We start from the raw sequence: 14,496 nt of genomic DNA, 5'->3' as shown, positions 1-14,496 counted from the left end.
TAGCATTGATCAAAAATAAGACATTAGTTAATCCTAGCCAAAATATTAGGAGGACAGAATGTTCCAGAAGAAAGCAAGACCAAGGGGCATTTGAAGCTAGGACAGTGTATAGATCAAATGCCGTGGCATACACAATGGACAGAAACTGGAGGCTGGTGTGGAGGGGGAGAAAGGTGGTGAGTGCTCCCAGAGGAAAACAAATAGTTAAGGTGACAATTAGCATAACTTGCATATACTTATAATTTGATTATAACTGTGTGTACTGTGTTTAATGATACTTTTGTTGTTGTTTTGAGACATAGTTTTTCTAAGTGCTAGCTGTCCTGGGATATACTACTACATAGACCAGGCTTGCCTTAAACTTACAGAAATCCTCTCGTCTCTGTCTCCCAAGGACTGGGATTAAAGGTATGTGCCACCATCCCCAGCTAGTGATACCATTGATGTCATAAAGAATAATTTTTGTTTCCTGGTGTATACTTTTTTAAATGCTTGTGGTATATTTTTAGTTTTTAAAAAATTATTTTATTTATATGAGTACACTGTCACTGTCTTCAGACACACCAGAAGAGGGCATCAGATCCCCTTACAGATGGCTCTGAAACACCATGTATTTGCTGGGAATTGAACTCAGGACCTTTGGAAGAGCAGTCAGTGCTCTTAACCTCTGAGCTATCTCTCCAGTCCTCATATTCCATTTTTTTAATGACAAGGACAACAAAACATAAGGTAAGTCATTAGAAATGCTATCTATTGTCTCAAACCATTTTGAACGATGTACAAAATGCTCACAAAGCATATGAATAGCATTTTCAAAGCTATGAAGAGCTTCAACGTGTCTTTTGTGAATTCTGTTGCAGCAAATGCAACATCAACCAACGTACAACTTTCTTCTGAACCAGTTTTATTGAATTACATAATATTGTTGCTCATACGTATGTTTATTGACTTTTAATGAGACCACTGCCAGTACATTTTTATTTTCCTCAACTTCATCTTTCCACTAAGCCAATGTCTGTTATGCAACCATCAAACCTTATGGTAAATCACACAGGGTTGTGGTCCAATTTAGACTCTAGATCCTTAGAATCAGCCACTTTTCTGACAGCTTTCATGGAGTCTTCCTGAACTCCAAAATCATGATGGACATGAATCAACAATACTAGCTGCTGCACAAACGTTTCTCTGCTGTGCCCCACAGAGCCATCTGAGAGCTTTACAGTTACTTCAGAATCGGCTCCACTTGCTTTGTAATATATGGATTTTCAACATATCTAAGTGTGCTTGTTCATTTGGAAAATGGATATGTATTTTTTTCTGCCTAATCTTCCTGGATGCAGCAAACCAGGGTCCAGTGTATCTGGTCTGTTTATAGTCGTGACCATTTTAACTCTATGCAGAGTTATCAAATCCATCCATTTGATTTAGTAGCTTCATTAAACTTCTCTAAATCACTGCCAGCTGATGTGCCCTCAGAAAAACCAACTGCCACCAATAGCATCTATTTCATCCATAAAAACAATACATGGCTGGTGATCCCTGGCATAATTAAACATTTCCCTAGGCAAACAAGCATTTTCACCAATGCACTAGTCTACAATAGAACTAGATACAACAGCCTTTAGGGAGTTGCGGTCTGGCTGGCAGGCCAAGAGTGTTTCCCCAGTGCCTGGGGGTCCATATAGCAAACATCCCCCTGGAGGTATTATTCCTGCACACTGGAATAATGCCTTGGTTTGTAATCCTATTGCTTCTATTAATTCCCAAATCAGCTCTGACAGCCCTCCATTCTCAGAAGAAGAAACATTTCCAGTATCCTCAGGAGACATATAAACCAAGGAGCCACCGCTCCTGACAAATACCTCATGGTGGTTAGTGTGGTGGTGTTCAAAGCGACTCTCCTTCCTAGCATCAGCTGACTTCTATCAAGCAGCCCACGGCAAACTACAATGTCTCTTGGCCCATCTGTTGCTTTAACAATGACATTTTCTTCTGTTAACTGTTTAAGCACTTCATCCACGATCTGCCCTGCACTTGGTAGCGCCTTCAGAGCATTTTCAGACTTTCAGACCACCTGGTAAGTTCTAATTGGTCCCTTAGCTCCTTAAGCCGGCCATCAATCTCCTTGTGCTTTAGTCTCTTCTTGTGGGAGTCCTGAAGCGCCTTATGTTTCGGTCCGCCATGATGAGAAGCTGTCGCTCATCCTGCTTTGTATTTTAATTTTCTTATCATTATTTTTAACATCAGGACTACACTTTTCCCTCCCTCCTCTTTTCCCAGCCCCGCCCTGCACTGCTCCGACTCTCCCCCCTTCCCAGTACATTTCTTTGCAGAAAAGGGCTGATCTGCTTTTTATTTTTGAGACAGGGTCTCCCTCTGAACCTGGGTCTCACAGCTTGGGCTAAGCCGGATGCCCAGTTCCTGTACTAGGGTTGGACACGTGTGATCACACCTCAGATTTTCTCATGAGGACGTGGATCCCAACCTAGGTCCTGATACTTGTGCATCAGGTGTTCTACTCACAGATGCATCTCTCCAACCCCTTCTTTCATACACCTTCAGACACATTTGTCCATTTTCCAGTATTTTAAGAAATGCTTTTACTATATTATTTTCCAAGTGTGTGTCTGTGTATTGTTATTTATAGACTTTATGTGTATGAGTGTTTTGCTTGCCTGCGTGTCTGTGCACCATGTGGAGGCCTAGTGTCTAGGGAAGCCAGAAGAGGGCGACAGATTTCTAGAACTGGGGTTAGATTCCATTGTGGTAGGAGCCCAGGTCCTCTAGAAGGGCAGTGAGTGCTCTTAACCCCTGAGCCACTTCTCCAACCCCCTTCCAAGTCAGATTATACACTCATTACTCACCTGTGATGTTTATAATAGCAAAAAATGTAAACGCAAACTGAATAGCCCACAGTGACGACACAAAATCTAATTTTGTTGGATGAACATAATTTAATTGAGGGATCCTGCTTTTGTTTTAAAACTACAGAAACAGGCAGTGGTGGCACACGCCTTTAATCCCAGCACTTGGGAGGCAGAGGCAGGTGGATTTCTGAGTTTGAGGCCAGCCTGGTCTACAGAGTGAGTTCCAGGACAGTCAGGGCTACACAGAGAAACCCTGTCTCGAAAAACCAAAAAAAAAAAAAAAAAAAAAAAAAAAAAAAAAAAAAAAAAAAAAAAAAAAAAACCCTCAAAAAAAACCACCAAAAAAACAAAACAAAACAAAACAAAAAAACAAACAAACAAAAAAGAACTTAAAACTACAGAAAACATATCTAAAATATATTTGCCAATTTGTTTCTTTTCTAGCTAAATGAATTTATAAGGTTTTGGTTTTTTGTTTTTTGGTTTTTTTTTTGTTTTTTTTGTTTTTTTTTGTTTTTTTGTTTGTTTGTTTGTTTTTTACTTTTTACTTGCCTTTATTGTTTTCAAACAAAAATAATGAAATGATCAACTTTTAAAGATGCAGAATTCTCTGGAATTAAATTAAGCTTATCTATCAGATGATGCTTCTTTTGCTTGTTTAACAATATTTTCATCAACTTATTTATTTATTTAGGTTTTTTGAGACAGGGTTTCTCTGTGCAGCCCTGGCTGTCCTGGAACTCACTCTGTAAACCAGGCTGTCCTTGAACTCAGAAATCCACCTGCCTCTGCCTCCCAAGTGCTGGGATTAAAGGCGTGTGCCACCACTGCCCGGCTTTTTTAATTAATTATTTTGGTTTTTCGAGACAGGGTTTCTCTGTGTAGTCCTGGCTGTTTTATCAATTTTTAATTACACTGATTGGTTGAAATTTAGTCTTCTCAAGTGAGATTTTGTCTCCTGCTCCAGCTGCATTTTCCCCTTACGGTTTTGAAGCTGAGAGCCTAGGAAATTGCCCTACCACCTATACCCTAGCCCAAGATCTGTGCATAGCTGAGGGCATTGCTCAGTGATGGGTCATCTGCTCAGGAGGAGTCAGGCTCTGGATCTCATCTGCAATACCCAGAAACAAGAATGTAATTTCTGTACATGCTTGACGCCTTTCAAGTGCTATTTTTTTTAAAAAATTACTTTTCTCTCATATATTACATCCTGACCACAGTTTCTCCTCCAAGTTCCTTCCCTCCAGCCCCTCTCTCTCTCCCAGATCCACACCATCTCAGTTTCCCTTCAGAAAAGAGCAAGCCTCCCAGATATATCAACTGAACACCTCATAACAAGTTATAGTAAGACTAAGCACATACCCTCATATCATCGAGGCTGGGTGAGGCAACCCAGTACAAGGAAAGGGGTCCCAAAAGCAGGCAAAAGAGTCAGAGACAGCCCTCACTCCCACTGTTAAGAGTCCCACAAGAACACCACGCCAAACAACCATAATGGAGGACCCAGCTCAGACCCATGCAGGCTCCCTGATTGTTGCTCCAGTCTCTGTGAGTACCTGTGAGCCCTGCTTAGTTGATTCTGTGGGTGGAATTCTTGTAGAGTTCTCAACCCTACTGGCTCCTCCAATCCTTCTTCTTTCCTCTCTTCTGTAGGGTTCCCCAAGGTCCGCCTAACGTTTGACTATGGGTCCTGCATCTGCTTCTATCTCCTGAGGGATGAAGCCTCTCTGAGAATGATTGTGCTAGGTTCATGTCTACAAGTACAGTAGAATACCATTAGGAATCCTTTCATTGACTTTTTTTTCTTTCATTATGTTCGCTTGTATCCTAGGTCTCTGGGCTATCCAGCTTCTGGGTCCTGGCCATACCGACAATGTCAGGGATGGGCTCCCTCTCATAGCATGGGTTTCAAACTGGACAAGTCATGGGTTGGCCACTCCTACAACTTCTGTACCTTATGTGAAGCTGTTTTTAATTCCAAGTTTCTGTTTGCATATACCTAAAGTGACACGATAAATGTCTTTATCCTTCCAATCATGAGGTTCCTACCCCTCAAACAGCAGAAGAAGGCACTGTTGGGTGATGTCTGCTGGGGGGGGGGGTCTGTCATCCTTCCCGTAGTGTCCTTTACTTCATCTGCAGTGCACATGAGCAGACGCAAGTCTTTGATGGGGAGTACAGCTCTGAGTGTCGACCTTCATGTGGTCCCCAGAGTGTGTGATCAGGTCATCAAAGCCATGTAAGCCAAGGTGGGGCACGATCGGGAAACGGGTTTATCTGTAATCTGAGGGTTTCGAGGGATTAGTAACCCTTTGAGTCACACACTTCTCACTCTCTGGGGCAGAAATGATGCAAGGTGGCACGGCTCCGCTCAGACGTTAAAACGTGGTTAGGATGGTAGAAGGGGATTGCAGCTAGAAACCTTAGCATCAGCTGCCATATTTATTCCCAATCACGCGGGAATTATACCCACTTTTCGTGATGGGAAAATGAGGTTCACAGAGGTTAGAGAATTCCCTGAGGTTATACAGATGTGGAGTACTGAGTCGTAATGAGAATGGAGCTCTGGCTGGCAGAGGTTGGTGTGGTTTGTCTGTGCATTCAGCTGCCTTATGGGAAGACAATTTAACAAGGAGCACGTCAGTGTTGCTCTCTCCCAGGCATGCTTCTGACCTTGCAAGGTTTAGGTTTCAGTGTAGAGTCCCACCGAACCTCTCTCCTTATCCCCACTTTAACAAATGAGGCCATCTCTCAAGCCCTCTGTACGCACCAAACCTCAGAAGGAATGAGTTACATATTTACTCTAATTTATTTCTTCTAAGGGCTGTTACTCATTCACAAATGAAGAAAGGATAACTTTGGGAAGTTTTGGCCAAAGTTTATAAAGGACAAAATCCACAGGTCCTGGGTTTGACTCATTTCTCCATCAATGAGAGATGGCAATGTTCATCTGCTTTCTGTTACCATAAACAAATACCTGGGATAATTAATAAGCTTAAAAAGACAAAAGGTTTGCTTTGGGTCACAGGGTTGAAGGTCTTGGTTCACTTGGTTGGCTCTCGAGACTTAGAAGTGTAATAAGACATATTGGTGGGTGCTTGGCAGAAGAGGTCTGTTCACTTCCTGGCAGGAGGGGCAGGATGTGGATGAATGTCGGATGTTTTCCTCTGTCACTCTTCACCTCTGTTTTTTCTTTTTTTTGAGACAGGATTCCTCACTGACCTGGTTTATATAGACTGTCTGGCCAGTGAGCCCCTCCTAGCATAGGTATGACAGGCACAGACCGTCTTTTTATTTGGGTTTAGGGATTTAAATTAGGGCCCTTCTGCCTGTGCAGCAAGCATGTTACTCACGTAGTCATTTCCTAGCTCTATTACCAAAGATGTCCAAGTATGAGTCTAAAATATATTGGGCTCAAAGACGCAGCACTTGCTAAGAAAGCATGATGAACAGAGATTACCCATGTAAAAGCCTACCGGGTGTGGCCATCTTTCTATAATTTTAACGCTCAGGAGGAAACAGGGGATCTCTGGGATAAACCAGCTAGCTGGACCATACTAACCAACAGTGCCAGGTTCAGTGAAAGACTGAATAATTAAAGAGGATTACAATCGAACAATATAGTCAACCTCTGGAAGCCACATTCCCCCCCCCCATGCCACCCAACATGCAATCACCACATGTGTGTGTGTGCACACACGCACACACACATGCACACACACACATATCCAAGCAAAAAAGGGATGATTTCTTAGACATTTATTGAATTCCATCTTAGAATTCTGAAGTCCAATTCTGTAAAAACTAGACTAGAATTAAAATTCAGAAGTTAAAAACTTGGTTTAGTTTTGACCAACATATTGAAAGCTTTGCAATTATCTAAAGTGGTTGTAGTATTTATTTATTTATTTATTTATTTATTTATTTATTTAGATATAATGTCTCTCTTTGTAATTATGGCTCGTCTGGAGCTCACTATATAGATCAGGCTGGCTTTGAACTCACAGAGATCTACCTGCCTGTGCTACCCAGGTGCTGAGGTTAAAGGTGAGTACTATCATGCCCAGATAATTCTATTTGAAATCATTCCTTACAATCAATTTTTCCCTTTTAAGTTGCTTCCGTTATGTTCATTGTCACAGTGACAGGAAAATGAGCTAGCACTGTCCTCCTACAATTCCCTGTAGGTAAGTGAGGGAACTTTTTTGTCTACTTCAGAGGAGGAAATGACCAGCTTCCTTCAGAGAAGCAAGCTTACTATGTGGATGCTTGCTGGACATAGCAGGGGGTCCTTACAGCTGCACCCAGGATGGTCTTGAAGAACAATGAAGAAAGTCCTTCACATAAGAAGCTGCACTTTGTGTGGACAGGAGACATGGCCTGAGGCTAGAACAGACTCCTACTAGTTAGTATAGAAGACTTGACTGCCTGGTTAGGGATATGAAAAAAATATTCTGGAAGAGTGGGGATGACTAGATCTCATGGGCACAAAGCTTACGCCTTTAATTCCAGAATGCTTCCACCATGAAACAGATACTAAAACAATTTGGCAGAAAACACCATTGTGTGTTGACATCAGTCAGTCATGGTTTGGATCACTGAAGTGCTGGCATGTAGTCACTGAGTAAAAAGGCAAGCATAGCAGACATGAAGGCCACCCAGGAGCCCAGGGGCACAGAGTCCTACCTACCTAGGTTGATTGTATCTCATCCTGAACCACTCAGCAGCTCCTGGTCAAAGAGAACTAGAAAAGTTTGCCAAAGATGTCATTACAATTCTAACTCAGAAGTGATTCTCTGTAGTATTGTCTTATGTATGCTGCAGGTGGCAGGGTCACAGAGACATGGCTACCCAAGCCTGATGTATTCCAGAGACTAGACATAGAGCTTCGAGGTTTGACATCTGCCTGTGGTTCAGTCTTGCTTTAGCCAATGGTTCCATGATCTACCTCATCCCCCCCCCCCCTTTTAGAATAAATTGGTTTTTCCTCTGGATTGTTACATATTGGCAGCATGATACTTTAAACTATTATATTTGCTTAGTTGGTTATTATGTGGGGGGGGGGGTGTTTGCTTGAATGTGTGTGTTGTATATGTGTGTGTGTGTCAATGTGTGCATGTATGTGTGTGTATGTGCTTGTGTGTGTGCATGTGTGTATGTGTGTTTGTATGTGTGTGTATGAAGCCAGAAATACATATCTAGCATCTTCCTCAATTTCTCTTTATCTTATCATTTGGCAGAGTCTCTCACTGAATCTGGAGCTGTTTGAGTCACTAGCCTGGCCATCCCACGGCCTCTAGGGATCACCTGTCTCTTCTTCCTTAGCACTGGTATCTATGACTCCTAGCTTTTCATGTGAGTGCTGGGAATCCAAACTCAGGTCTGCATGCTTACGCAAACATGTTACTAAATGAACTACAACCCCAGCCCTATTAGCAAGACTGTTTTTTTTTTTTTTTTTTTTTTAATGCCAAAGAGAGATGGGGACCCTCATTTTTGCACTATTCTGGTAGTCAAGCACAAGTTGTTAAATTGCTGGTTTTACTCAAAATGGTGTATGCAAATGGGCACGAGGCACACAAAGGGCTCTGTGGGCTGCAGGAACCCCAAATAAGTCAGATGGGTGATTGAAGTGGGTATGTCTAGCACACTGAGAGATACCGAAGCTTACACCACACATATCTTCAGGGATGGCCACCAGCTGCAACTTTACTTCTCCCTTTTTTTTTCTAAAATATATTACTATATGGAGATCATTTAGAACGAGCATACAAACATATATTGAACATAAAGTTTTTTATTCTTCTCTCATATTTTATATCCTGACTGTAGTTTCCTCTCCCTCTTCTCCTCCCAGCCCCTCACCCACTTCCCACTCCCTCAGATCCACTTCCCTCCTCTGGTTTCCCTGATTGAACATAACTGTAATATATATTTTTTAAAATTTAACTAATATTTGTACCCATAAAGATACGTGAGTTGGGAACTGAAGTTAAAAACCTGCTAGCTCAGTCAGGTCATTTTATCTTAACTATTTATAAAACATCTATTTACAAGTCCGACTCTGCAGCTAAACTGCCAGCTCTTTCGAAATCTTTTTATCTGTGTCATACTACTGAGCTAGACTACCTTTCTCTTGAGGTCCTCCAAACCCAGGTTTGAGGTCCTCCTCTTTCCTAGAATCCTGTTTCACCTGCATCCGGCCAGCTGCTTCTCTGTGGTTCCTAGAAGCCCAGAGAGAATCCCTATCTCTTATCCGGAGCTTCTTCAATGAAGTTTTCCAAGCCAAAGGAGCACCCAAAATGTGAGCCAGCCCAAAGGATGAGCCAACAAAGAGAGCTCTCAGAGGTCCAGTTGCTATAAAAGAAGTCTCTAGCTCCTCCCCTTGGAGCTAGACATGCTTGGGAGGCTGAATCATGTCACCATCATGGTGAAGGGCCCCAAGCCAAGTTAGTAGAGGCCCCCACCCCTAACCATTTCACCTTTACAGAGGGGCAGATCAAGGCCATCCAGCTGACTTTCCTTCAGGTCATAGAACAAAGACCACAAGACCTCTCCCAAGCAATTTACCTTAAAATAGGCAAGCACATCCCATTCTTCAGCATTCCTATCTAAGGAGACCTTTAGAGGCACTCCCAAATCAATATCTTTCCAGGCTTTCATGTTTTGCTCACAGGTCTTCCATGAACTGTAACCAAATGTCATACAACACATAATAACTTTGTCTTCATTTGTGAAACTGGCCAATGCTGGGACATTTGTAACTAAAACTTGTCACATTTGTCAATCCTGGAAAAGACCCCCTCAGTGGTTCAGCATAGATCCTTCCATCATGGGCTAGAGTCCATAAGATTCTGTCTGCCTTTGGGCACCCAAATTAAAAAGAACCAAGGAACCAGAGGAGGTTTCAGAAGAGAGGCATTTGGCATCTAGGAATATAAGGCAAGACCAGTCAGTGGTCAAGTTATCTTGTGTTGACCACTAGACCTTAGTATAAGCCTCATTCAGCAACAAAGCGATGGTGAGCCTGTGTTGGATGCGTAGAGCATCCCTTGGACAGCTGGCTTGATCTTGAGACACCTGTCAGAGCCATCTGGACGTAGCTGTTCTTTTTTGGCCTTGCTTTCTTCTCACAAGCTACAGACTCCTTGTGGAATTTAATGTTTAGTATCACAGTCCTGTCCCTTGCTCACGCACACCATCAATGCACACGCATCCCGGGGTTTCCTCTGGCACTCATGGCAGTGTTAAATAAACACGTCTTATTTCGCCTCTTTGATAGCTCGTTTCCCACTGTGAATTTTCACTGCGGAATGTCATTCATGTCCAAGGTTTAGAATTTTCTGTGCCAGACACATGCACGCGTAGTGTTTAGACTCTTACAAAAATGTCTTATGTGTAACAGACTGGCTGAAGTCATCACTTGTTATTTGTTGTAGCCAAAAGTATAGGTTCATTGCTGGGAGATTTTTATGATCTCGTTGAAATGCAAAACACAATCTCAATCCTTTTGTCTAGGCTACAGTTTCCAAGTGACCATTCCTTGCAGGCCACTTTCGTATTTAGAAACACATTTTCTCCCATTTTTGAAAAAGGTTCGAGTTTAATTTTAGAGGTTTTTAAAGTTTCTTAGACCATATTAATTATGCATATGACAGACTTTATTATATGTTCATACATATATATCATATATTTTGATCTTATGTCCTATTCCACTTAGACTAACACCCTTTGTCTTCCCCCCCCCCAAGCTCATCTCTATTTTCATATCTTTTTGTGTGCAATGCAATGAGTCTCATTAGTATGCTTTCAGGAGAATGTGTGAATGGCTATTTATAGGAGCACAGATACCTTACCCTACTGAAGAAAATAGAAAATGTTTCCCAATTCCGCAGCAACTATGAACTGCCTATACATGCCCAGGAACAGTCAGAGCCCCAAGGGCTCCTCTCCACTCCATGACAGGACATTGACTATTCTAATCTTTCATAGGAAAACATAGCTGCTATAAGGCTCTAATAGCCAGGTCATGCCCAGAAGGCAGAATTTCACAACACCCCACTTCCAACTCTCACATTCTTCCTGCCCCATTTTCTTGGATTTTCCTGTGTTTCAGAGGGAGTGACATAGCTATTTCATTGTTGGCCCGGCACTCAACAGTCACTTATTCTTAGAGCTTTGAAAGACTGAGTCTCTGAAGTTAGCATTGCCCATTACCGAGAGGAGCAACTCTCCTCTGAGCAAATATAAATATAAAGTATTTAGAAGTCAGCTTGCTATCCACTTAGAGGAGGGGCAGTAGCTTCCACACTAGGGTCTATAATTCCCCCAACCATGGGCTTTAAAACGCTCTATAAAACCAGATTGTTCCATAGTGTGAGCTGAGAGTCAGGGTGAAGAGCCTGGAGACCAGATAAATTGATGTCTGGCAAAGTGATGTCCTCAGGACAAGGGAAAAGGCTTTGTTTTGGTTCTCTCACCCTCTCTTGACAGTGAAGTTCAAGGTAGGACAGTGAAGGTCTGACTGACAGCAACATCTACCCATCATGCACCAGAGAGGATGGCCTTATCAAAACATCTTTCAGTGTGACCTTCAGAGAAACAGAGAGCAAGGGTGAATTTCTTGACTTTTCCCCTTAACAGATATTTTTTCCCCTTCTTTGCTTCCTACCTCTCATTTCCTTTCTACTTAGAGATTTTCCTTGAACAAAAATAAAGGTCACTTCTATTACAAAGAAAAGTTGAAGATCAAAATGTAATATTTGTCTCTCCTGGAGTGTTGGTTTTCTGTGCTCCAGAGAGGGCATTTTGTTTCTCTAGACACGAATACTGTTCCAGAAAAGAAAAGGAGTCTGAAACATTTTCTTCACATTCTGATGGGGCTGTCAGAAGCCATGAGGTGGCTTGACTCTGTGTCATCAAGAAGGAAAAAAGGTCTTGGAATGGAGCAGCCCCCATAGAGTCACACGGTGTTAAGGTGGAAAGCAGCTGTAGACTCCGGTCTTATTCAGTGTGAGATCATTTCTATTGTGCCCACCATACTGGAACTTCACTGTGCTGTTCTTTAATGTGGTTTGTCCTCTCCAAAACTCAAGTCGAAATTTGGTTGTCATTGTGGTGGTGGCGGTGGTGCTGGGAGATAGGAACTTTCAAGAGGTGGTTAGACCGTTAATTATGACTAACGCCATTCTCATGGGAACAGGTTGTTATAAAGTAGGCTGCCCCTCTCTTTCTGTCAGCTCCAAAAATATCTGCTTGCACTTCCTTTTTTTATCCCCCCTGAGTTGAAGCATTCATGAGAAGCTTAAAACATTCTGGTGCCATTGTTTGGAATTTTCCAGACTCTTTAATCTAGAAAGATTTAGAAAAGATTTTCATTTTGGGGTGGTGGAGAGGAGGCTGTTGAGGCAGGGTCTCATGTAGCATAGGCTAGCCTTCTGCCTATGCCTCTTAAGTGCTAGAATAACAGGTATGTACCATGACTGATGGCACTGTCTTTATTATATTTTCAGGGTTATTTTGTTGTTTTAGTAACAGAAACTTGGAGAAGACAAGGCACTCATTAATTTCATCTCACTCCTTTCTGACTACTGAACATTTTTGGGAAATAAAAGGAACATGAAGATTAAAGTATCATCCATACTGGTGGTAAATCTAGATTGAAATGCATGGTGGATCTGAGGCATAAATGACTAGAGGCTTGTGACTTACATGTGGGGGAGTTGGAGAGGGAAAGGGACTCTTGTCCAGATACTCTATGGAGGAAGAGGCTTGTCCTGACCCATTCAGAGCAGACAGCCTACACCACCCTTATATATTCATTCTCTTGAGAGCAAAACTATTGGCTAATGCCCACTAGACCTAGCCCACCAACTGCTTCTTGGAGGAAGACTAGAAAGAGGGTAAAGAAGATGGCAATTTCTACTCAGTACTCTCAGCTGCTAAAATTCAACACACAGATGTTATCTATATCTAGATTTATATTTCTTGCCCGAAATAATGGATTGCTAGGAACGTGGCTTAAAGAATTGTGCTTAAAGAGCTGAGATTTTAAAATTGCTACAAACTATTCATCAGATCTAGAACTAGGCATTTTTGATGAAGGTTGTGGGCATGGCTCAGTTGGAAGAACACTTGCCAAGCATTTACAAGACCCCGAGTTTCATACCCAGCTTGGGAACAGGCCCATGCTTGTAATTCTAGAATTAGAGAGATTGAGCAGGAGGGATATTGAGTTCAATACCAACCTGGGCTTCCTGTCCTGACTCTACCACAACAAAAGCAGGGGAAGGGCAGCTACAAATTTTAATTGTTTTTTTCTTTTCCTTGGTACTAAAAGAGGGAGGTCTCCCTAAGGAGCCCTGGTTAGCCTGGTGTTTACTTTGTAGACCAAGCTAGCTTCAAAGTTGCTGTGGTGCTCCTGCCTATGGCTCCTAGATGCTAAGATTATGGGAATACAGCAACATGCATGGTTTCATTCTTTAAATCCGTTCTGAATTTTACATTAATATCTTTAAATTTTATTATATGATTTTTAGTGTGTATAGGTGTTTTGCCTGTACATAAATCTGTGCGCCATGTGTGTGCAGTTCCCATGGAGGTCATAAGAGGGCTTCAACTTTCTGGGATTAGAGTTACAGGTGATTGTGAGCTTCCGTGTGGGTGCTGGGAATTAAACCTGGGTCCTCTAGGAGAGTGCTCAGTGCTTCTAACTACTGAGCGAATTCTCTAGGCCCAGACTTTTAAGTTTTTAGCTAATTTTATTCTCCTCTGTGAATATACCTACTCAGCCCAGAATCACTGTCCTTAGAATTGCCTATCTCCCCTTCCCAATACACACGCTTTCCTGCAATCACAATCAGTCTGGGTGACCAAGGCCTTTGGCGCTGCTGGCTGCTTCTTGAGAGAAGACTGGGCATATCCAGGATGGAATGATGGCAATTTTGACTGCATCAAAAAGTAACAGGAATGGGGCTCTGGCTTGAGGAAATTCAGATTATTGGCTGTTTATGGCAAATCACACACTCATTGAGAACAGGAATGAGTAAGACTGGGAGTTATGGGCAGAGTCTTGGAATGTTTATTCATTAAAAACCTCTACTTATTTTCCCTCAGCTCATTCAAGCTATCATACTTAAGATTTCCTTGGGTCTTGTGAAAAACTCCAATATCCTTCCATAAAGACTCCGTCCTTTAAGTGGATTTGTGTTAAATAGAACAACATAATTTAACATGACTTGTCTTTGAGAAGGCTTAATTAGTAGCTCCAACTTGATATTCTAAAAGTCAAAAACATATGTGTCTGCTACTTTCACATTCTGGTGTGAGTGTATATGTGTGTGTCTATGTGTGGGTCTCTGTGTGTGTGGGTCTTTATGTGTGTGTACATGCCTGTGGAGGCCAGAAACCAATCTCAGGTATCAGCCTCTGGGATATGTCATCTACCTTGATTTTTAATACAGGGTCTCTTGTTGACCTGAAGCTTACCAAAGAGGTTAGGTTGACTGGTCACGTGGGTTCTGGTGACCCAACTCAGGTTCTCATGCCTGTACATCGAGAACTTTACCAAGTGAGCCATTTCTCTACTCTCGTTTCTTCATCTCAAATATCAGTCGCTAAGACTTAAGCC

At 42.1% G+C, this 14,496-nt stretch overlaps 1 pseudogene; it reads right to left on the bottom strand.

Annotated features, from left to right (window-relative positions):
- Positions 1-930: 930 nt before the first annotated feature.
- Positions 931-9,530, bottom strand: LOC117713405 (26S proteasome regulatory subunit 10B pseudogene; annotated as a pseudogene).
- Positions 9,531-14,496: the final 4,966 nt, after the last annotated feature.

Source organism: Arvicanthis niloticus, chromosome 8, assembly GCF_011762505.2.
Source record: "Arvicanthis niloticus isolate mArvNil1 chromosome 8, mArvNil1.pat.X, whole genome shotgun sequence".
NCBI lineage: Eukaryota > Metazoa > Chordata > Mammalia > Rodentia > Muridae > Arvicanthis > Arvicanthis niloticus.
This window is presented reverse-complemented; position numbering and strand designations above follow the sequence as displayed.